The 20,521-nt window shown below is 43.5% G+C and overlaps 17 non-coding genes across 17 annotated transcripts; all 17 read left to right on the top strand.

Annotated features, from left to right (window-relative positions):
• Nucleotides 1-2,541: 2,541 nt before the first annotated feature.
• TRNAL-CAG (transfer RNA leucine (anticodon CAG)) lies at nt 2,542-2,624 on the top strand. The gene has a single exon. It is a non-coding gene; the product is annotated as a tRNA-Leu (tRNA).
• Nucleotides 2,625-4,632: 2,008 nt separating this feature from the next.
• TRNAL-CAG (transfer RNA leucine (anticodon CAG)) lies at nt 4,633-4,715 on the top strand. The gene has a single exon. It is a non-coding gene; the product is annotated as a tRNA-Leu (tRNA).
• Nucleotides 4,716-6,008: 1,293 nt separating this feature from the next.
• On the top strand, nt 6,009-6,091 carry TRNAL-UAG (transfer RNA leucine (anticodon UAG)). Its single transcript has one exon. It is a non-coding gene; the product is annotated as a tRNA-Leu (tRNA).
• Nucleotides 6,092-6,723: 632 nt separating this feature from the next.
• TRNAL-CAG (transfer RNA leucine (anticodon CAG)) lies at nt 6,724-6,806 on the top strand. Its single transcript has one exon. It is a non-coding gene; the product is annotated as a tRNA-Leu (tRNA).
• Nucleotides 6,807-6,992: 186 nt separating this feature from the next.
• On the top strand, nt 6,993-7,075 carry TRNAL-AAG (transfer RNA leucine (anticodon AAG)). The gene has a single exon. It is a non-coding gene; the product is annotated as a tRNA-Leu (tRNA).
• Nucleotides 7,076-8,814: 1,739 nt separating this feature from the next.
• On the top strand, nt 8,815-8,897 carry TRNAL-CAG (transfer RNA leucine (anticodon CAG)). The gene has a single exon. It is a non-coding gene; the product is annotated as a tRNA-Leu (tRNA).
• A 186-nt stretch (nt 8,898-9,083) lies between these two features.
• On the top strand, nt 9,084-9,166 carry TRNAL-AAG (transfer RNA leucine (anticodon AAG)). The gene has a single exon. It is a non-coding gene; the product is annotated as a tRNA-Leu (tRNA).
• Nucleotides 9,167-10,190: 1,024 nt separating this feature from the next.
• On the top strand, nt 10,191-10,273 carry TRNAL-UAG (transfer RNA leucine (anticodon UAG)). Its single transcript has one exon. It is a non-coding gene; the product is annotated as a tRNA-Leu (tRNA).
• Nucleotides 10,274-10,905: 632 nt separating this feature from the next.
• On the top strand, nt 10,906-10,988 carry TRNAL-CAG (transfer RNA leucine (anticodon CAG)). Its single transcript has one exon. It is a non-coding gene; the product is annotated as a tRNA-Leu (tRNA).
• A 1,293-nt stretch (nt 10,989-12,281) lies between these two features.
• TRNAL-UAG (transfer RNA leucine (anticodon UAG)) lies at nt 12,282-12,364 on the top strand. Its single transcript has one exon. It is a non-coding gene; the product is annotated as a tRNA-Leu (tRNA).
• A 632-nt stretch (nt 12,365-12,996) lies between these two features.
• On the top strand, nt 12,997-13,079 carry TRNAL-CAG (transfer RNA leucine (anticodon CAG)). The gene has a single exon. It is a non-coding gene; the product is annotated as a tRNA-Leu (tRNA).
• Nucleotides 13,080-15,356: 2,277 nt separating this feature from the next.
• On the top strand, nt 15,357-15,439 carry TRNAL-AAG (transfer RNA leucine (anticodon AAG)). The gene has a single exon. It is a non-coding gene; the product is annotated as a tRNA-Leu (tRNA).
• Nucleotides 15,440-16,463: 1,024 nt separating this feature from the next.
• On the top strand, nt 16,464-16,546 carry TRNAL-UAG (transfer RNA leucine (anticodon UAG)). The gene has a single exon. It is a non-coding gene; the product is annotated as a tRNA-Leu (tRNA).
• A 632-nt stretch (nt 16,547-17,178) lies between these two features.
• Nucleotides 17,179-17,261, top strand: TRNAL-CAG (transfer RNA leucine (anticodon CAG)). Its single transcript has one exon. It is a non-coding gene; the product is annotated as a tRNA-Leu (tRNA).
• A 1,293-nt stretch (nt 17,262-18,554) lies between these two features.
• TRNAL-UAG (transfer RNA leucine (anticodon UAG)) lies at nt 18,555-18,637 on the top strand. The gene has a single exon. It is a non-coding gene; the product is annotated as a tRNA-Leu (tRNA).
• Nucleotides 18,638-19,269: 632 nt separating this feature from the next.
• Nucleotides 19,270-19,352, top strand: TRNAL-CAG (transfer RNA leucine (anticodon CAG)). The gene has a single exon. It is a non-coding gene; the product is annotated as a tRNA-Leu (tRNA).
• Nucleotides 19,353-19,538: 186 nt separating this feature from the next.
• On the top strand, nt 19,539-19,621 carry TRNAL-AAG (transfer RNA leucine (anticodon AAG)). The gene has a single exon. It is a non-coding gene; the product is annotated as a tRNA-Leu (tRNA).
• The last annotated feature ends 900 nt before the right edge of the window (nt 19,622-20,521 follow it).

The following is a 20,521-nucleotide window of genomic DNA, read 5'->3' as shown; positions in this document are numbered from 1 at the left end:
ATGTAAGAGGTCATCTGGAATAGTCATGCTCTTGTATGCACTGGCCAGACGGGCCCTGCAAATTTGGAAGAATGCCATGCATCTGGTAGACAACTGGACTCCAGCACACTTACAGCAATTTCCTTAGGGCTTTGATCAGGGGCTGCTTAAATTTGCATACTCCACCCTATGTTGTGACTTTGAGATCCCTTGTTGAAATTGCTTTAGCCAGCCAAGAGGTGGCTATTGTCTCAATTGCAAAGCAGCTTTGAGCCGTTCAAGTGGCTGGTGAATAGCACTTTCTCTTTGTTCGCCTCAAAGTTCTAAAGAGTTCTCCATAGGTCCTGCTCTGTACAGATTGTTCAAAGATCTGTTGGAAGTGCATATAAGAGGATAAATAAATTGAGGGCATTCCTTTTCAGTACCTCACCTGCATGGCTGTCTGGCCTCTGGAAGATGCTGGGAAAGCAAGTCAGGATGGCCGACTGGTCTAAGGCGCTGCGTTCAGGTTGCAGTCTCCTCTGGAGGCGTGGGTTCAAATCCCACTTCTGACAGTCCTGTGTTTACTCTAATTTTTTTCTTGAGAAATATGATCATTTCCCTCGCAGTGGCTTATAGGATTGTCTTCTTGGAAGAGTGCAGTGAGTTTTTTTCTTGCTCTAGCCACTATTGGCCTAAGCTCTGTGCATTTTTTGGTTCCTAATATCTTTCTCACCCTTTAGATAAAAAAGCAGCATGGGGTCAGGATTGCCGAGTGGTCTAAGGCGCTGCGTTAAGGCCGCAGTCTCTCCTGGAGGCGTGGGGTCGAATCCCACTTCTGACAAAACTTGAATTCCATTTTCTCTCTCAGTTCCTTTAGAATCTCAGCTAAAAATTGGCAATGTAAATAATATCTGAATAAGTACCAAACTTCAGTTTCAACTGCAAATGCATTTGCCCTATTCTATCTTTAACGTTAATGTAATATTCTTCTAGCACTCGTGGTGTTTTATATTTGTTTTGTGGGGTACTTTAAAAATCTTTTTTATGAAAGAAATGGGTTACATTAAGTCTTGTGATGTTTTAGGTTTCCAATAAGGAGGTTTTAAATTTTATGTCACGTCATTTTCAGATGCTTCATTCAAGAGATGTTTCCACTATAGAATGCAGAGCAAGGGCAAAAATACAAGTGATAGAGCGAGTGAGTGAGAAGGAGTGTTGTGGAAGGAGAGAATGAAACAAAGACAGAGTGAGTGAATGGCAGGGAGGCATAGAAGAGGAGTCTAGTAGTGAAGGAGACCTGCTTTTCCCTGCTCTTGACCTCCGACCCATCCCCAAACAACCACAAACATACCTTCTGTGCAAAGTTGGTATGCAGAATTTCACGCCTCAGCAAGTGAGGGTGAGTCCCAGGCCAGGGGCTAAAGAGCAAAAGAGTGCCTGTGCTCAGACTTTCCCTGCTAGGGATAGTTTGTCTGGAACAAGGCCTACTCTCTTGTATCCAGCAAGGATCTAGAAATCCTGCATGAATCTGCAAGGCACATTGGCAGCATAAATTTGCATAAACTGCCCCACCTATTGCCTTCCTACTTCCTGTGCTGTAGTTGTTTGTGTAGAAAGAGAGGTCGCAGGCAAGGAAATGTTGTGAGTCGGATACAGGACCCTAAATAGCTGGTGAGAGGTATGTGGTGTTCTAAAAGCATGAAAACTGTATACCTGTGAAATAAAGTGCTTTCGTATGTGTTCTTCTGTGTTTATTGTCCTGTGCATAAAGTTGCACCTTGTGTTTGAATGTTTAAATTATTTCAGGCTTGCATGGAGGTAGACGTTTCTGAGTAACTTTTATTCATTTCTTAAAAGCCTATACTGTCAGGATGGCCGAGAGGTCTAAGGTGCTGTGTTTAGGCCACAGTCTCCTTTGGAGGCGTGGGTTCGAATTCCACTTCTGACATTCCTTTTGGAGATTTAATCTCCTTTATCAGGTTAACATCTGATGGAAGTTGCATCTGTTGGTCTTCACCTGGCACGTTATTCCGTTCTCCTCTTGTCAAGAGAGACGGGGTTTCTCATATATTTAGGTTCTATAACGTCTTGCTGACAAAGCGCAATCCTTACCAAATGAGCATAGGACCCATGTAAGAGGTCATCTGGAAGAGTCATGCTCTTGTATGCCCTGGCCAGACGGGCCCTGCAAATTTGGAAGAATGCCATGCATCTGGTAGACAACTGGACTCCAGCACACTTACAGCAATTTCCTTAGGGTTTTGATCAGGGGCTGCTTAAATTTGCATACTCCACCCTATGTTGTGACTTTGAGATCCCTTGTTGAAATTGCTTTAGCCAGCCAAGAGGTGGCTATTGTCTCAATTTCAAAGCAGCTTTGAGCCGTTCAAGTGGCTGGTGAATAGCACTTTCTCTTTGTTCGCCTCAAAGTTCTAAAGAGTTCTCCATAGGTCCTGCTCTGTACAGATTGTTCAAAGATCTGTTGGAAGTGCATATAATAGGATAAATAAATTGAGGGCATTCCTTTTCAGTACCTCACCTGCATGGCTGTCTGGCCTCTGGAAGATGCTGGGAAAGCGAGTCAGGATGGCCGAGTGGTCTAAGGCGCTGCGTTCAGGTCGCAGTCTCCTCTGGAGGCGTGGGTTCAAATCCCACTTCTGACAGTCCTGTGTTTACTCTAATTATTTTCTTGAGAAATATGATCATTTCCCTCGCAGTGGCTTATAGGATTGTCTTCTTGGAAGAGTGCAGTGAGTTTTTTTCTTGCTCTAGCCACTATTGGCCTCAGCTCTGTGCATTTTTTGGTTCCTAATATCTTTCTCACCCTTTAGATGAAAAAGCAGCATGGGGTCAGATTGGCCGAGTGGTCTAAGGCGCTGCGTTAAGGCCGCAGTCTCTCCTGGAGGAGTGGGTTCGAATCCCACTTCTGACAAAACTTGAATTCCATTTTCTCTCTCAGTTCCTTTAGAATCTCAGCTAAAAATTGGCAATGTAAATAATATCTGAATAAGTACCAAACTTCAGTTTCAACTGCAAATGCATTTGCCCTATTCTATCTTTAACGTTAATGTAATATTCTTCTAGCACTCGTGGTGTTTTATATTTGTTTTGTGGGGTACTTTAAAAATCTTTTTTATGAAAGAAATGGGTTACATTAAGTCTTGTGATGTTTTAGGTTTCCAATAAGGAGGTTTTAAATTTTATGTCACGTCATTTTCAGATGCTTCATTCAAGAGATGTTTCCACTATAGAATGCAGAGCAAGGGCAAAAATACAAGTGATAGAGCGAGTGAGTGAGAAGGAGTGTTGTGGAAGGAGAGAATGAAACAAAGACAGAGTGAGTGAACGGCAGGGAGGCATAGAAGAGGAGTCTAGTAGTGAAGGAGACCTGCTTTTCCCTGCTCTTGACCTCCCACCCATCCCCAAACAACCACAAACATACCTTCTGTGCAAAGTTGGTATGCAGAATTTCACGCCTCAGCAAGTGAGGGTGAGTCCCAGGCCAGGGGCTAAAGAGCAAAAGAGTGCCTGTGCTCAGACTTTCCCTGCTAGGGATAGTTTATCTGGAACAAGGCCTACTCTCTTGTATCCAGCAAGGATCTAGAAATCCTGCATGAATCTGCAAGGCACATTGGCAGCATAAATTTGCATAAACTGCCCCACCTATTGCCTTCCTACTTCCTGTGCTGTAGTTGTTTGTGTAGAGAGAGAGGTCGCAGGGAAGGAAATGTTGTGAGTCGGATACAGGACCCTAAATAGCTGGTGAGAGGTATGTGGTGTTCTAAAAGCATGAAAACTGTATACCTGTGAAATAAAGTGCTTTCGTATGTGTTCTTCTGTGTTTATTGTCCTGTGCATAAAGTTGCACCTTGTGTTTGAAGGTTTAAATTATTTCAGGCTTGCATTGAGGTAGACGTTTCTGAGTAACTTTTATTCATTTCTTAAAAGCATATACTGTCAGGATGGCCGAGAGGTCTAAGGCGCTCTGTTTAGGCCACAGTCTCCTTTGGAGGCGTGGGTTCGAATCCCACTTCTGACATGCCTTTTGGAGATTTAATCTCCTTTATCAGGTTAACATCTGATGGAAGTTGCATCTGTTGGTCTTCACTTGGCACGTTATTCCGTTCTCCTCTTGTCAAGAGAGATGGGGTTTCTCATATATTTAGGTTCTATAACGTCTTGCTGACAAAGCGCAATCCTTACCAAATGAGCATAGGACCCATGTAAGAGGTCATCTGGAAGAGTCATGCTCTTGTATGCCCTGGCCAGACGGGCCCAGCAAATTTGGAAGAATGCCATTCATCTGGTAGACAACTGGACTCCAGCACACTTACAGCAATTTCCTCAGGGCTTTGATCAGGGGCTGCTTAAATTTGCATACTCCACCCTATGTTGTGACTTTGAGATCCCTTGTTGAAATTGCTTTAGCCAGCCAAGAGGTGGCTATTGTCTCAATTTCAAAGCAGCTTTGAGCCGTTCAAGTGGCTGGTGAATAGCACTTTCTCTTTGTTCGCCTCAAAGTTCTAAAGAGTTCTCCATAGGTCCTGCTCTGTACAGATTGTTCAAAGATCTGTTGGAAGTGCATATGCTAGGATAAATAAATTGAGGGCATTCCTTTTCAGTACCTCACCTGCATGGCTGTCTGGCCTCTGGAAGATGCTGGGAAAGCAAGTCAGGATGGCCGAGTGGTCTAAGGCGCTGCGTTCAGGTCGCAGTCTCCTCTGGAGGCGTGGGTTCAAATCCCACTTCTGACAGTCCTTTGTTTACTCTAATTATTTTCTTGAGAAATATGATCATTTCCCTCGCAGTGGCTTATAGGATTGTCTTCTTGGAAGAGTGCAGTGAGTTTTTTTCTTGCTCTAGCCACTATTGGCCTAAGCTCTGTGCATTTTTTGGTTCCTAATATCTTTCTCACCCTTTAGATGAAAAAGCAGCATGGGGTCAGCATGGCCGAGTGGTCTAAGGCGCTGCGTTAAGGCCGCAGTCTCTCCTGGAGGCGTTGGTTCAAATCCCACTTCTGACAAAACTTTAATTCCATTTTCTCTCTCAGTTCCTTTAGAATCTCAGCTAAAAATTGGCAATGTAAATAATATCTGAATAAGTACCAAACTTCAGTTTCAACTGCAAATGCATTTGCCCTATTCTATCTTTAACGTTAATGTAATATTCTTCTAGCACTCGTGGTGTTTTATATTTCTTTTGTGGGGTACTTTAAAAATCTTTTTTATGAAAGAAATGGGTTACATTAAGTCTTGTGATGTTTTAGGTTTCCAATAAGGAGGTTTTAAATTTTATGTCACGTCATTTTCAGATGCTTCATTCAAGAGATGTTTCCACTATAGAATGCAGAGCAAAGGCAAAAATACAAGTGATAGAGCGAGTGAGTGAGAAGGAGTGTTGTGGAAGGAGAGAATGAAACAAAGACAGAGTGAGTGAACGGCAGGGAGGCATAGAAGAGGAGTCTAGTAGTGAAGGAGACCTGCTTTTCCCTGCTCTTGACCTCCCACCCATTCCCAAACAACCACAAACATACCTTTTGTGCAAAGTTGGTATGCAGAATTTCACGCCTCAGCAAGTGAGGGTGAGTCCCAGGCCAGGGGCTAAAGAGCAAAAGAGTGCCTGTGCTCAGACTTTCCCTGCTAGGGATAGTTTATCTGGAACAAGGCCTACTCTCTTGTATCCAGCAAGGATCTAGAAATCCTGCATGAATCTGCAAGGCACATTGGCAGCATAAATTTGCATAAACTGCCCCACCTATTGCCTTCCTACTTCCTGTGCTGTAGTTGTTTGTGTAGAGAGAGAGGTCGCAGGCAAGGAAATGTTGTGAGTCGGATACAGGACCCTAATTAGCTGGTGAGAGGTATGTGGTGTTCTAAAAGCATGAAAACTGTATACCTGTGAAATAAAGTGCTTTCGTATGTGTTCTTCTGTGTTTATTGTCCTGTGCATAAAGTTGCACCTTGTGTTTGAAGGTTTAAATTATTTCAGGCTTGCATGGAGGTAGACGTTTCTGAGTAACTTTTATTCATTTCTTAAAAGCAGATACTGTCAGGATGGCCGAGAGGTCTAAGGCGCTGTGTTTAGGCCACAGTCTCCTTTGGAGGCGTGGGTTCGAATCCCACTTCTGACATGCCTTTTGGAGATTTAATCTCCTTTATCAGGTTAACATCTGATGGAAGTTGCATCTGTTGGTCTTCACTTGGCACGTTATTCCGTTCTCCTCTTGTCAAGAGAGATGGGGTTTCTCATATATTTAGGTTCTATAACGTCTTGCTGACAAAGCGCAATCCTTACCAAATGAGCATAGGACCCATGTAAGAGGTCATCTGGAAGAGTCATGCTCTTGTATGCCCTGGCCAGACGGGCCCAGCAAATTTGGAAGAATGCCATTCATCTGGTAGACAACTGGACTCCAGCACACTTACAGCAATTTCCTCAGGGCTTTGATCAGGGGCTGCTTAAATTTGCATACTCCACCCTATGTTGTGACTTTGAGATCCCTTGTTGAAATTGCTTTAGCCAGCCAAGAGGTGGCTATTGTCTCAATTTCAAAGCAGCTTTGAGCCGTTCAAGTGGCTGGTGAATAGCACTTTCTCTTTGTTCGCCTCAAAGTTCTAAAGAGTTCTCCATAGGTCCTGCTCTGTACAGATTGTTCAAAGATCTGTTGGAAGTGCATATAATAGGATAAATAAATTGAGGGCATTCCTTTTCAGTACCTCACCTGCATTGCTGTCTGGCCTCTGGAAGATGCTGGGAAAGCAAGTCAGGATGGCCGAGTGGTCTAAGGCGCTGCGTTCAGGTCGCAGTCTCCTCTGGAGGCGTGGGTTCAAATCCCACTTCTGACAGTCCTCTGTTTACTCTAATTTTTTTCTTGAGAAATATGATCATTTCCCTCGCAGTGGCTTATAGGATTGTCTTCTTGGAAGAGTGCAGTGAGTTTTTTTCTTGCTCTAGCCACTATTGGCCTAAGCTCTGTGCATTTTTTGGTTCCTAATATCTTTCTCACCCTTTAGATGAAAACGCAGCACGGGGTCAGGATGGCCGAGTGGTCTAAGGTGCTGCGTTAAGGCCGCAGTCTCTCCTGGAGGCGTGGGTTCGAATCCCACTTCTGACAAAACTTGAATTCCATTTTCTCTCTCAGTTCCTTTAGAATCTCAGCTAAAAATTGGCAATGTAAATAATATCTGAATAAGTACCAAACTTCAGTTTCAACTGCAAATGCATTTGCCCTATTCTATCTTTAACGTTAATGTAATATTCTTCTAGCACTCGTGGTGTTTTATATTTGTTTTGTGGGGTACTTTAAAAATCTTTTTTATGAAAGAAATGGGTTACATTAAGTCTTGTGATGTTTTAGGTTTCCAATAAGGAGGTTTTAAATTTTATGTCACGTCATTTTCAGATGCTTCATTCAAGAGATGTTTCCACTATAGAATGCAGAGCAAGGGCAAAAATACAAGTGATAGAGCGAGTGAGTGAGAAGGAGTGTTGTGGAAGGAGAGAATGAAACAAAGACAGAGTGAGTGAACGGCAGGGAGGCATAGAAGAGTAGTCTAGTAGTGAAGGAGACCTGCTTTTCCCTGCTCTTGACCTCCCACCCATCCCCAAACAACCACAAACATACCTTCTGTGCAAAGTTGGTATGCAGAATTTCATGCCTCAGCAAGTGAGGGTGAGTCCCAGGCCAGGGGCTAAAGAGCAAAAGAGTGCCTGTGCTCAGACTTTCCCTGCTAGGGATAGTTTATCTGGAACAAGGCCTACTCTCTTGTATCCAGCAAGGATCTAGAAATCCTGCATGAATCTGCAAGGCACATTGGCAGCATAAATTTGCATAAACTGCCCCACCTATTGCCTTCCTACTTCCTGTGCTGTAGTTGTTTGTGTAGAGAGAGAGGTCGCAGGCAAGGAAATGTTGTGAGTCGGATACAGGACCCTAAATAGCTGGTGAGAGGTATGTGGTGTTCTAAAAGCATGAAAACTGTATACCTGTGAAATAAAGTGCTTTCGTGTGTGTTCTTCTGTGTTTATTGTCCTGTGCATAAAGTTGCACCTTGTGTTTGAAGGTTTAAATTATTTCAGGCTTGCATGGAGGTAGACGTTTCTGAGTAACTTTTATTCATTTCTTAAAAGCCTATACTGTCAGGATGGCCGAGAGGTCTAAGGCGCTGTGTGTAGGCCACAGTCTCCTTTGGAGGCGTGGGTTCGAATCCCACTTCTGACATGCCTTTTGGAGATTTAATCTCCTTTATCAGGTTAACATCTGATGGAAGTTGCATCTGTTGGTCTTCACTTGGCACGTTATTCCGTTCTCCTCTTGTCAAGAGAGATGGGGTTTCTCATATATTTAGGTTCTATAACGTCTTGCTGACAAAGCGCAATCCTTACCAAATGAGCATAGGACCCATGTAAGAGGTCATCTGGAATAGTCATGCTCTTGTATGCACTGGCCAGACGGGCCCTGCAAATTTGGAAGAATGCCATGCATCTGGTAGACAACTGGACTCCAGCACACTTACAGCAATTTCCTAAGGGCTTTGATCAGGGGCTGCTTAAATTTGCATACTCCACCCTATGTTGTGACTTTGAGATCCCTTGTTGAAATTGCTTTAGCCAGCCAAGAGGTGGCTATTGTCTCAATTTCAAAGCAGCTTTGAGCCGTTCAAGTGGCTGGTGAATAGCACTTTCTCTTTGTTCGCCTCAAAGTTCTAAAGAGTTCTCCATAGGTCCTGCTCTGTACAGATTGTTCAAAGATCTGTTGGAAGTGCATATAATAGGATAAATAAATTGAGGGCATTCCTTTTCAGTACCTCACCTGCATGGCTGTCTGGCCTCTGGAAGATGCTGGGAAAGCAAGTCAGGATGGCCGAGTGGTCTAAGGCGCTGCGTTCAGGTCGCAGTCTCCTCTGGAGGCGTGGGTTCAAATCCCACTTCTGACAGTCCTGTGTTTACTCTAATTATTTTCTTGAGAAATATGATCATTTCCCTCGCAGTGGCTTATAGGATTGTCTTCTTGGAAGAGTGCAGTGAGTTTTTTTCTTGCTCTAGCCACTATTGGCCTCAGCTCTGTGCATTTTTTGGTTCCTAATATCTTTCTCACCCTTTAGATGAAAAAGCAGCATGGGGTCAGGATGGCTGAGTGGTCTAAGGCGCTGCGTTAAGGCCGCAGTCTCTCCTGGAGGCGTGGGTTCGAATCCCACTTCTGACAAAACTTGAATTCCATTTTCTCTCTCAGTTCCTTTAGAATCTCAGCTAAAAATTGGCAATGTAAATAATATCTGAATAAGTACCAAACTTCAGTTTCAACTGCAAATGCATTTGCCCTATTATATCTTTAACGTTAATGTAATATTCTTCTAGCACTCGTGGTGTTTTATATTTGTTTTGTGGGGTACTTTAAAAATCTTTTTTATGAAAGAAATGGGTTACATTAAGTCTTGTGATGTTTTAGGTTTCCAATAAGGAGGTTTTAAATTTTATGTCACGTCATTTTCAGATGCATCATTCAAGAGATGTTTCCACTATAGAATGCAGAGCAAGGGCAAAAATACAAGTGATAGAGCGAGTGAGTGAGAAGGAGTGTTGTGGAAGGAGAGAATGAAACAAAGACAGAGTGAGTGAACGGCAGGGAGGCATAGAAGAGGAGTCTAGTAGTGAAGGAGACCTGCTTTTCCCTGCTCTTGACCTCCCACCCATCCCCAAACAACCACAAACATACCTTCTGTGCAAAGTTGGTATGCAGAATTTCACGCCTCAGCAAGTGAGGGTGAGTCCCAGGCCAGGGGCTAAAGAGCAAAAGAGTGCCTGTGCTCAGACTTTCCCTGCTAGGGATAGTTTATCTGGAACAAGGCCTACTCTCTTGTATCCAGCAAGGATCTAGAAATCCTGCATGAATCTGCAAAGCACATTGGCAGCATAAATTTGCATAAACTGCCCCACCTATTGCCTTCCTACTTCCTGTGCTGTAGTTGTTTGTGTAGAGAGAGAGGTCGCAGGCAAGGAAATGTTGTGAGTCGGATACAGGACCCTAAATAGCTGGTGAGAGGTATGTGGTGTTCTAAAAGCATGAAAACTGTATACCTGTGAAATAAAGTGCTTTCGTATGTGTTCTTCTGTGTTTATTGTCCTGTGCATAAAGTTGCACCTTGTGTTTGAAGGTTTAAATTATTTCAGGCTTGCATGGAGGTAGACGTTTCTGAGTAACTTTTATTCATTTATTAAAAGCCTATACTGTCAGGATGGCCGAGAGGTCTAAGGCGCTGTGTTTAGGCCACAGTCTCCTTTGGAGGCGTGGGTTCGAATCCCACTTCTGACATGCCTTTTGGAGATTTAATCTCCTTTATCAGGTTAACATCTGATGGAAGTTGCATCTGTTGGTCTTCACTTGGCACGTTATTCCGTTCTCCTCTTGTCAAGAGAGATGGGGTTTCTCATATATTTAGGTTCTATAACGTCTTGCTGACAAAGCGCAATCCTTACCAAATGAGCATAGGACCCATGTAAGAGGTCATCTGGAAGAGTCATGCTCTTGTATGCCCTGGCCAGACGGGCCCTGCAAATTTGGAAGAATGCCATTCATCTGGTAGACAACTGGACTCCAGCACACTTACAGCAATCTCCTCAGGGCTTTGATCAGGGGCTGCTTAAATTTGCATACTCCACCCTATGTTGTGACTTTGAGATCCCTTGTTGAAATTGCTTTAGCCAGCCAAGAGGTGGCTATTGTCTCAATTTCAAAGCAGCTTTGAGCCGTTCAAGTGGCTGGTGAATAGCACTTTCTCTTTGTTTGCCTCAAAGTTCTAAAGAGTTCTCCATAGGTCCTGCTCTGTACAGATTGTTCAAAGATCTGTTGGAAGTGCATATAATAGGATAAATAAATTGAGGGCATTCCTTTTCAGTACCTCACCTGCATGGCTGTCTGGCCTCTGGAAGATGCTGGGAAAGCAAGTCAGGATGGCCGAGTGGTCTAAGGCGCTGCGTTCAGGTCGCAGTCTCCTCTGGAGGCGTGGGTTCAAATCCCACTTCTGACAGTCCTGTGTTTACTCTAATTTTTTTCTTGAGAAATATGATCATTTCCCTCGCAGTGGCTTATAGGATTGTCTTCTTGGAAGAGTGCAGTGAGTTTTTTTCTTGCTCTAGCCACTATTGGCCTAAGCTCTGTGCATTTTTTGGTTCCTAATATCTTTCTCACCCTTTAGATGAAAATGCAGCATGGGGAAAGGATGGCCGAGTGGTCTAAGGCGCTGCGTTAAGGCCGCAGTCTCTCCTGGAGGCGTGGGTTTGAATCCCACTTCTGACAAAACTTGAATTCCATTTTCTCTCTCAGTTCCTTTAGAATCTCAGCTAAAAATTGGCAATGTAAATAATATCTGAATAAGTACCAAACTTCAGTTTCAACTGCAAATGCATTTGCCCTATTCTATCTTTAACGTTAATGTAATATTCTTCTAGCACTCGTGGTGTTTTATATTTGTTTTGTGGGGTACTTTAAAAATCTTTTTTATGAAAGAAATGGGTTACATTAAGTCTTGTGATGTTTTAGGTTTCCAATAAAGAGGTTTTAAATTTTATGTCACGTCATTTTCAGATGCTTCATTCAAGAGATGTTTCCACTATAGAATGCAGAGCAAGGGCAAAAATACAAGTGATAGAGCGAGTGAGTGAGAAGGAGTGTTGTGGAAGGAGAGAATGAAACAAAGACAGAGTGAGTGAACGGCAGGGAGGCATAGAAGAGGAGTCTAGTAGTGAAGGAGACCTGCTTTTCCCTGCTCTTGACCTCCCACCCATCCCCAAACAACCACAAACATACCTTCTGTGCAAAGTTGGTATGCAGAATTTCACGCCTCAGCAAGTGAGGGTGAGTCCCAGGCCAGGGGCTAAAGAGCAAAAGAGTGCCTGTGCTCAGACTTTCCCTGCTAGGGATAGTTTATCTGGAACAAGGCCTACTCTCTTGTATCCAGCAAGGTTCTAGAAATCCTGCATGAATCTGCAAGGCACATTGGCAGCATAAATTTGCATAAACTGCCCCACCTATTGCCTTCCTACTTCCTGTGCTGTAGTTGTTTGTGTAGAGAGAGAGGTCGCAGGCAAGGAAATGTTGTGAGTCGGATACAGGACCCTAAATAGCTGGTGAGAGGTATGTGGTGTTCTAAAAGCATGAAAACTGTATACCTGTGAAATAAAGTGCTTTCGTATGTGTTCTTCTGTGTTTATTGTCCTGTGCATAAAGTTGCACCTTGTGTTTGAAGGTTTAAATTATTTCAGGCTTGCATGGAGGTAGACGTTTCTGAGTAACTTTTATTCATTTCTTAAAAGCCTATACTGTCAGGATGGCCGAGAGGTCTAAGGCGCTGTGTTTAGGCCACAGTCTCCTTTGGAGGCGTGGGTTCGAATCCCACTTCTGACATGCCTTTTGGAGATTTAATCTCCTTTATCAGGTTAACATCTGATGGAAGTTGCATCTGTTGGTCTTCACTTGGCACGTTATTCCGTTCTCCTCTTGTCAAGAGAGATGGGGTTTCTCATATATTTAGGTTCTATAACGTCTTGCTGACAAAGCGCAATCCTTACCAAATGAGCAGAGGACCCATGTAAGAGGTCATCTGGAAGAGTCATGCTCTTGTATGCCCTGGCCAGACGGGCCCTGCAAATTTGGAAGAATGCCATGCATCTGGTAGACAACTGGACTCCAGCACACTTACAGCAATTTCCTTAGGGCTTTGATCAGGGGCTGCTTAAATTTGCATACTCCACCCTATGTTGTGACTTTGAGATCCCTTGTTGAAATTGCTTTAGCCAGCCAAGAGGTGGCTATTGTCTCAATTTCAAAGCAGCTTTGAGCCGTTCAAGTGGCTGGTGAATAGCACTTTCTCTTTGTTCGCCTCAAAGTTCTAAAGAGTTCTCCATAGGTCCTGCTCTGTACAGATTGTTCAAAGATCTGTTGGAAGTGCATATAATAGGATAAATAAATTGAGGGCATTCCTTTTCAGTACCTCACCTGCATTGCTGTCTGGCCTCTGGAAGATGCTGGGAAAGCAAGTCAGGATGGCCGAGTGGTCTAAGGCGCTGCGTTCAGGTCGCAGTCTCCTCTGGAGGCGTGGGTTCAAATCCCACTTCTGACAGTCCTCTGTTTACTCTAATTTTTTTCTTGAGAAATATGATCATTTCCCTCGCAGTGGCTTATAGGATTGTCTTCTTGGAAGAGTGCAGTGAGTTTTTTTCTTGCTCTAGCCACTATTGGCCTAAGCTCTGTGCATTTTTTGGTTCCTAATATCTTTCTCACCCTTTAGATGAAAATGCAGCATGGGGTCAGGATGGCCGAGTGGTCTAAGGTGCTGCATTAAGGCCGCAGTCTCTCCTGGAGGCGTGGGTTCGAATCCCACTTCTGACAAAACTTGAATTCCATTTTCTCTCTCAGTTCCTTTAGAATCTCAGCTAAAAATTGGCAATGTAAATAATATCTGAATAAGTACCAAACTTCAGTTTCAACTGCAAATGCATTTGCCCTATTCTATCTTTAACGTTAATGTAATATTCTTCTAGCACTCGTGGTGTTTTATATTTGTTTTGTGGGGTACTTTAAAAATCTTTTTTATGAAAGAAATGGGTTACATTAAGTCTTGTGATGTTTTAGGTTTCCAATAAGGAGGTTTTAAATTTTATGTCACGTCATTTTCAGATGCTTCATTCAAGAGATGTTTCCACTATAGAATGCAGAGCAAGGGCAAAAATACAAGTGATAGAGCGAGTGAGTGAGAAGGAGTGTTGTGGAAGGAGAGAATGAAACAAAGACAGAGTGAGTGAACGGCAGGGAGGCATAGAAGAGTAGTCTAGTAGTGAAGGAGACCTGCTTTTCCCTGCTCTTGACCTCCCACCCATCCCCAAACAACCACAAACATACCTTCTGTGCAAAGTTGGTATGCAGAATTTCATGCCTCAGCAAGTGAGGGTGAGTCCCAGGCCAGGGGCTAAAGAGCAAAAGAGTGCCTGTGCTCAGACTTTCCCTGCTAGGGATAGTTTATCTGGAACAAGGCCTACTCTCTTGTATCCAGCAAGGATCTAGAAATCCTGCATGAATCTGCAAGGCACATTGGCAGCATAAATTTGCATAAACTGCCCCACCTATTGCCTTCCTACTTCCTGTGCTGTAGTTGTTTGTGTAGAGAGAGAGGTCGCAGGCAAGGAAATGTTGTGAGTCGGATACAGGACCCTAAATAGCTGGTGAGAGGTATGTGGTGTTCTAAAAGCATGAAAACTGTATACCTGTGAAATAAAGTGCTTTCGTATGTGTTCTTCTGTGTTTATTGTCCTGTGCATAAAGTTGCACCTTGTGTTTGAAGGTTTAAATTATTTCAGGCTTGCATGGAGGTAGACGTTTCTGAGTAACTTTTATTCATTTCTTAAAAGCCTATACTGTCAGGATGGCCGAGAGGTCTAAGGCGCTGTGTGTAGGCCACAGTCTCCTTTGGAGGCGTGGGTTCGAATCCCACTTCTGACATGCCTTTTGGAGATTTAATCTCCTTTATCAGGTTAACATCTGATGGAAGTTGCATCTGTTGGTCTTCACTTGGCACGTTATTCCGTTCTCCTCTTGTCAAGAGAGATGGGGTTTCTCATATATTTAGGTTCTATAACGTCTTGCTAACAAAGCGCAATCCTTACCAAATGAGCATAGGACCCATGTAAGAGGTCATCTGGAATAGTCATGCTCTTGTATGTACTGGCCAGACGGGCCCTGCAAATTTGGAAGAATGCCATGCATCTGGTAGACAACTGGACTCCAGCACACTTACAGCAATCTCCTCAGGGCTTTGATCAGGGGCTGCTTAAATTTGCATACTCCACCCTATGTTGTGACTTTGAGATCCCTTGTTGAAATTGCTTTAGCCAGCCAAGAGGTGGCTATTGTCTCAATTTCAAAGCAGCTTTGAGCCGTTCAAGTGGCTGGTGAATAGCACTTTCTCTTTGTTTGCCTCAAAGTTCTAAAGAGTTCTCCATAGGTCCTGCTCTGTACAGATTGTTCAAAGATCTGTTGGAAGTGCATATAATAGGATAAATAAATTGAGGGCATTCCTTTTCAGTACCTCACCTGCATGGCTGTCTGGCCTCTGGAAGATGCTGGGAAAGCAAGTCAGGATGGCCGAGTGGTCTACGGCGCTGCGTTCAGGTCGCAGTCTCCTCTGGAGGCGTGGGTTCAAATCCCACTTCTGACAGTCCTGTGTTTACTCTAATTTTTTTCTTGAGAAATATGATCATTTCCCTTGCAGTGGCTTATAGGATTGTCTTCTTGGAAGAGTGCAGTGAGTTTTTTTCTTGCTCTAGCCACTATTGGCCTAAGCTCTGTGCATTTTTTGGTTCCTAATATCTTTCTCACCCTTTAGATGAAAAAGCACCATGGGGTCAGGATGGCCGAGTGGTCTAAGGCGCTGCGTTAAGGCCGCAGTCTCTCCTGGAGGCGTGGGTTCGAATCCCACTTCTGACAAAACTTGAATTCCATTTTTTCTCTCAGTTCCTTTAGAATCTCAGCTAAAAATTGGCAATGTAAATAATATCTGAATAAGTACCAAACTTCAGTTTCAACTGCAAATGCATTTGCCCTATTCTATCTTTAACGTTAATGTAATATTTTTCTAGCACTCGTGGTGTTTTATATTTGTTTTGTGGGGTACTTTAAAAATCTTTTTTATGAAAGAAATGGGTTACATTAAGTCTTGTGATGTTTTAGGTTTACAATAAGGAGGTTTTAAATTTTATGTCACGTCATTTTCAGATGCTTCATTCAAGAGATGTTTCCACTATAGAATGCAGAGCAAGGGCAAAAATACAAGTGATAGAGCGAGTGAGTGAGAAGGAGTGTTGTGGAAGGAGAGAATGAAACAAAGACAGAGTGAGTGAATGGCAGGGAGGCATAGAAGAGGAGTCTAGTAGTGCAGGAGACCTGCTTTTCCCTGCTCTTGACCTCCCACCCATCCCCAAACAACCACAAACATACCTTCTGTGCAAAGTTGGTATGCAGATTTTCACGCCTCAGCAAGTGAGGGTGAGTCCCAGGCCAGGGGCTAAAGAGCAAAAGAGTGCCTGTGCTCAGACTTTCCCTACTAGGGATAGTTTATCTGGAACAAGGCCTACTCTCTTGTATCCAGCAAGGATCTAGAAATCCTGCATGAATCTGCAAGGCACATTGGCAGCATAAATTTGCATAAACTGCCCCACCTATTGCCTTCCTACTTCCTGTGCTGTAGTTGTTTGTGTAGAGAGAGAGGTCGCAGGCAAGGAAATGTTGTGAGTCGGATACAGGACCCTAAATAGCTGGTGAGAGGTATGTGGTGTTCCAAAAGCATGAAAACTGTATACCTGTGAAATAAAGTGCTTTCGTATGTGTTCTTCTGTGTTCATTGTCCTGTGCATAAAGTTGCACCTTGTGTTTGAAGGTTTAAATTATTTCAGGCTTGCATGGAGGTAGACGTTTCTGAGTAACTTTTATTCATTTCTTAAAAGCCTATACTGTCAGGATGGCCGAGAGGTCTAAGGCGCTGTGTTTAGACCACAGTCTCCTTTGGAGGCGTGGGTTCGAATCCCACTTCTGACATGCCTTTTGGAGATTTAATCTCCTTTATCAGGTTAACATCTGATGGAAGTTGCATCTGTTGGTCTTGACTTCGCACGTTATTCCGTTCTCCTCTTGTCAAGAGAGATGGGGTTTCTCATATATTTAGGTTCTATAACGTCTTGCTGACAAAGCGCAATCCTTACCAAATGAGCATAGGACCCATGTAAGAGGTCATCTGGAAGAGTCATGCTCTTGTATGCACTGGCCAGACGGGCCCTGCAAATTTGGAAGAATGCCATGCATCTGGTAGACAACTGGACTCCAGCACACTTACAGCAATTTCCTTAGGGCTTTGATCAGGGGCTGCTTAAATTTGCATACTCCACCCTATGTTGTGACTTTGAGATCCCTTGTTGAAATTGCTTTAGCCAGCCAAGAGGTGGCTATTGTCTCAATTTCAAAGCAGCTTTGAGCCGTTCAAGTGGCTGGTGAATAGCACTTTCTCTTTGTTCGCCTCAAAGTTCTAAAGAGTTCTCCATAGGTCCTGCTCTGTACAGATTGTTCAAAGATCTGTTGGAAGTGCATATAATAGGATAAATAAATTGAGGGCATTCCTTTTCAGTACCTCACCTGCATGGCTGTCTGGCCTCTGGAAGATGCTGGGAAAGAAAGTCAGGATGGCCGAGTGGTCTAAGGCGCTGCGTTCAGGTCGCAGTCTCCTCTGGAGGCGTGGGTTCAAATCCCACTTCTGACAGTCCTGTGTTTACTCTAATTATTTTCTTGAGAAATATGATCATTTCCCTCGCAGTGGCTTATAGGATTGTCTTCTTGGAAGAGTGCAGTGAGTTTTTTTCTTGCTCTAGCCACTATTGGCCTCAGCTCTGTGCATTTTTTGGTTCCTAATATCTTTCTCACCCTTTAGATGAAAAAGCAGCATGGGGTCAGGATGGCCGAGTGGTCTAAGGCGCTGCGTTAAGGCCGCAGTCTCTCCTGGAGGCGTAGGTTCGAATCCCACTTCTGACAAAACTTGAATTCCATTTTCTCTCTCAGTTCCTTTAGAATCTCAGCTAAAAATTGGCAATGTAAATAATATCTGAATAAGTACCAAACTTCAGTTTCAACTGCAAATGCATTTGCCCTATTCTATCTTTAACGTTAATGTAATATTCTTCTAGCACTCGTGGTGTTTTATATTTGTTTTGTGGGGTACTTTAAAAATCTTTTTTATGAAAGAAATGGGTTACATTAAGTCTTGTGATGTTTTAGGTTTCCAATAAGGAGGTTTTAAATTTTATGTCACGTCATTTTCAGATGCTTCATTCAAGAGATGTTTCCACTATAGAATGCAGAGCAAGGGCAAAAATACAAGTGATAGAGCGAGTGAGTGAGAAGGAGTGTTGTGGAAGGAGAGAATGAAACAAAGACAGAGTGAGTGAATGGCAGGGAGGCATAGAAGAGGAGTCTAGTAGTGAAGGAGACCTGCTTTTCCCTGCTCTTGACCTCCCACCCATCCCCAAACAACCACAAACATACCTTCTGTGCAAAGTTGGTATGCAGAATTTAACGCCTCAGCAAGTGAGGGTGAGTCCCAGGCCAGGGGCTAAAGAGCAAAAGAGTGCCTGTGCTCAGACTTTCCCTGCTAGGGATAGTTTATCTGGAACAAGGCCTACTCTCTTGTATCCAGCAAGGATCTAGAAATCCTGCATGAATCTGCAAGGCACATTGGCAGCATAAATTTGCATAAACTGCCCCACCTATTGCCTTCCTACTTCCTGTGCTGTAGTTGTTTGTGTAGAGAGAGAGGTCGCAGGCAAGGAAATGTTGTGAGTCGGATACAGGACCCTAAATAGCTGGTGAGAGGTATGTGGTGTTCTAAAAGCATGAAAACTGTATACCTGTGAAATAAAGTGCTTTCGTATGTGTTCTTCTGTGTTTATTGTCCTGTGCATAAAGTTGCACCTTGTGTTTGAAGGTTTAAATTATTTCAGGCTTGCATGGAGGTAGACGTTTCTGAGTAACTTTTATTCATTTATTAAAAGCCTATACTGTCAGGATGGCCGAGAGGTCTAAGGCGCTGTGTTTAGGCCACAGTCTCCTTTGGAGGCGTGGGTTCGAATCCCACTTCTGACATGCCTTTTGGAGATTTAATCTCCTTTATCAGGTTAACATCTGATGGAAGTTGCATCCGTTGGTCTTCACTTGGCACGTTATTCCGTTCTCCTCTTGTCAAGAGAGATGGGGTTTCTCATATATTTAGGTTCTATAACGTCTTGCTGACAAAGCGCAATCCTTACCAAATGAGCATAGGACCCATGTAAGAGGTCATCTGGAAGAGTCATGCTCTTGTATGCCCTGGCCAGACGGGCCCTGTAAATTTGGAAGAATGCCATTCATCTGGTAGACAACTGGACTCCAGCACACTTACAGCAATCTCCTCAGGGCTTTGATCAGGGGCTGCTTAAATTTGCATACTCCACCCTATGTTGTGACTTTGAGATCCCTTGTTGAAATTGCTTTAGCCAGCCAAGAGGTGGCTATTGTCTCAATTTCAAAGCAGCTTTGAGCCGTTCAAGTGGCTGGTGAATAGCACTTTCTCTTTCTTTGCCTCAAAGTTCTAAAGAGTTCTCCATAGGTCCTGCTCTGTACAGATTGTTCAAAGATCTGTTGGAAGTGCATATAATAGGATAAATAAATTGAGGGCATTCCTTTTCAGTACCTCACCTGCATGGCTGTCTGGCCTCTGGAAGATGCTGGGAAAGCAAGTCAGGATGGCCGAGTGGTCTAAGGCGCTGCGTTCAGGTCGCAGTCTCCTCTGGAGGCGTGGGTTCAAATCCCACTTCTGACAGTCCTGTGTTTACTCTAATTTTTTTCTTGAGAAATATGATCATTTCCCTCGCAGTGGCTTATAGGATTGTCTTCTTGGAAGAGTGCAGTGAGTTTTTTTCTTGCTCTAGCCACTATTGGCCTAAGCTCTGTGCATTTTTTGGTTCCTAATATCTTTCTCACCCTTTAGATGAAAAAGCACCATGGGGTCAGGATGGCCAAGTGGTCTAAGGCGCTGCGTTAAGGCCGCAGTCTCTCCTGGAGGCGTGGGTTCGAATCCCACTTCTGACAAAACTTGAATTACATTTTCTCTCTCAGTTCCTTTAGAATCTCAGCTAAAAATTGGCAATGTAAATAATATCTGAATAAGTACCAAACTTCAGTTTCAACTGCAAATGCATTTGCCCTATTCTATCTTTAACGTTAATGTAATATTCTTCTAGCACTCGTGGTGTTTTATATTTCTTTTGTGGGGTACTTTAAAAATCTTTTTTATGAAAGAAATGGGTTACATTAAGTCTTGTGATGTTTTAGGTTTCCAATAAGGAGGTTTTAAATTTTATGTCACGTCATTTTCAGATGCTTCATTCAAGAGATGTTTCCACTATAGAATGCAGAGCAAGGGCAAAAATACAAGTGATAGAGCGAGTGAGTGAGAAGGAGTGTTGTGGAAGGAGAGAATGAAACAAAGACAGAGTGAGTGAACGGCAGGGAGGCATAGAAGAGGAGTCTAGTAGTGAAGGAGACCTGCTTTTCCCTGCTCTTGACCTCCCACCCATCCCCAAACAACCACAAACATACCTTCTGTGCAAAGTTGGTATGCAGAATTTCACGCCTCAGCAAGTGAGGGTGAGTCCCAGGCCAGGGGCTAAAGAGCAAAAGAGTGCCTGTGCTCAGACTTTCCCTGCTAGGGATAGTTTATCTGGAACAAGGCCTACTCTCTTGTATCCAGCAAGGATCTAGAAATCCTGCATGAATCTGCAAGGCACATTGGCAGCATAAATTTGCATAAACTGCCCCACCTATTGCCTTCCTACTTCCTGTGCTGTAGTTGTTTGTGTAGAGAGAGAGGTCGCAGGCAAGGAAATGTTGTGAGTCGGATACAGGACCCTAAATAGCTGGTGAGAGGTATGTGGTGTTCTAAAAGCATGAAAACTGTATACCTGTGAAATAAAGTGCTTTCGTATGTGT

This window comes from Triturus cristatus, chromosome 6, assembly GCF_964204655.1.
Source record: "Triturus cristatus chromosome 6, aTriCri1.1, whole genome shotgun sequence".
NCBI classification, from domain to species: Eukaryota; Metazoa; Chordata; class Amphibia; order Caudata; family Salamandridae; genus Triturus; species Triturus cristatus.
The sequence above is the reverse complement of the archived record's forward strand: the minus strand, read 5'-3'. Positions and strand labels throughout refer to the sequence as shown.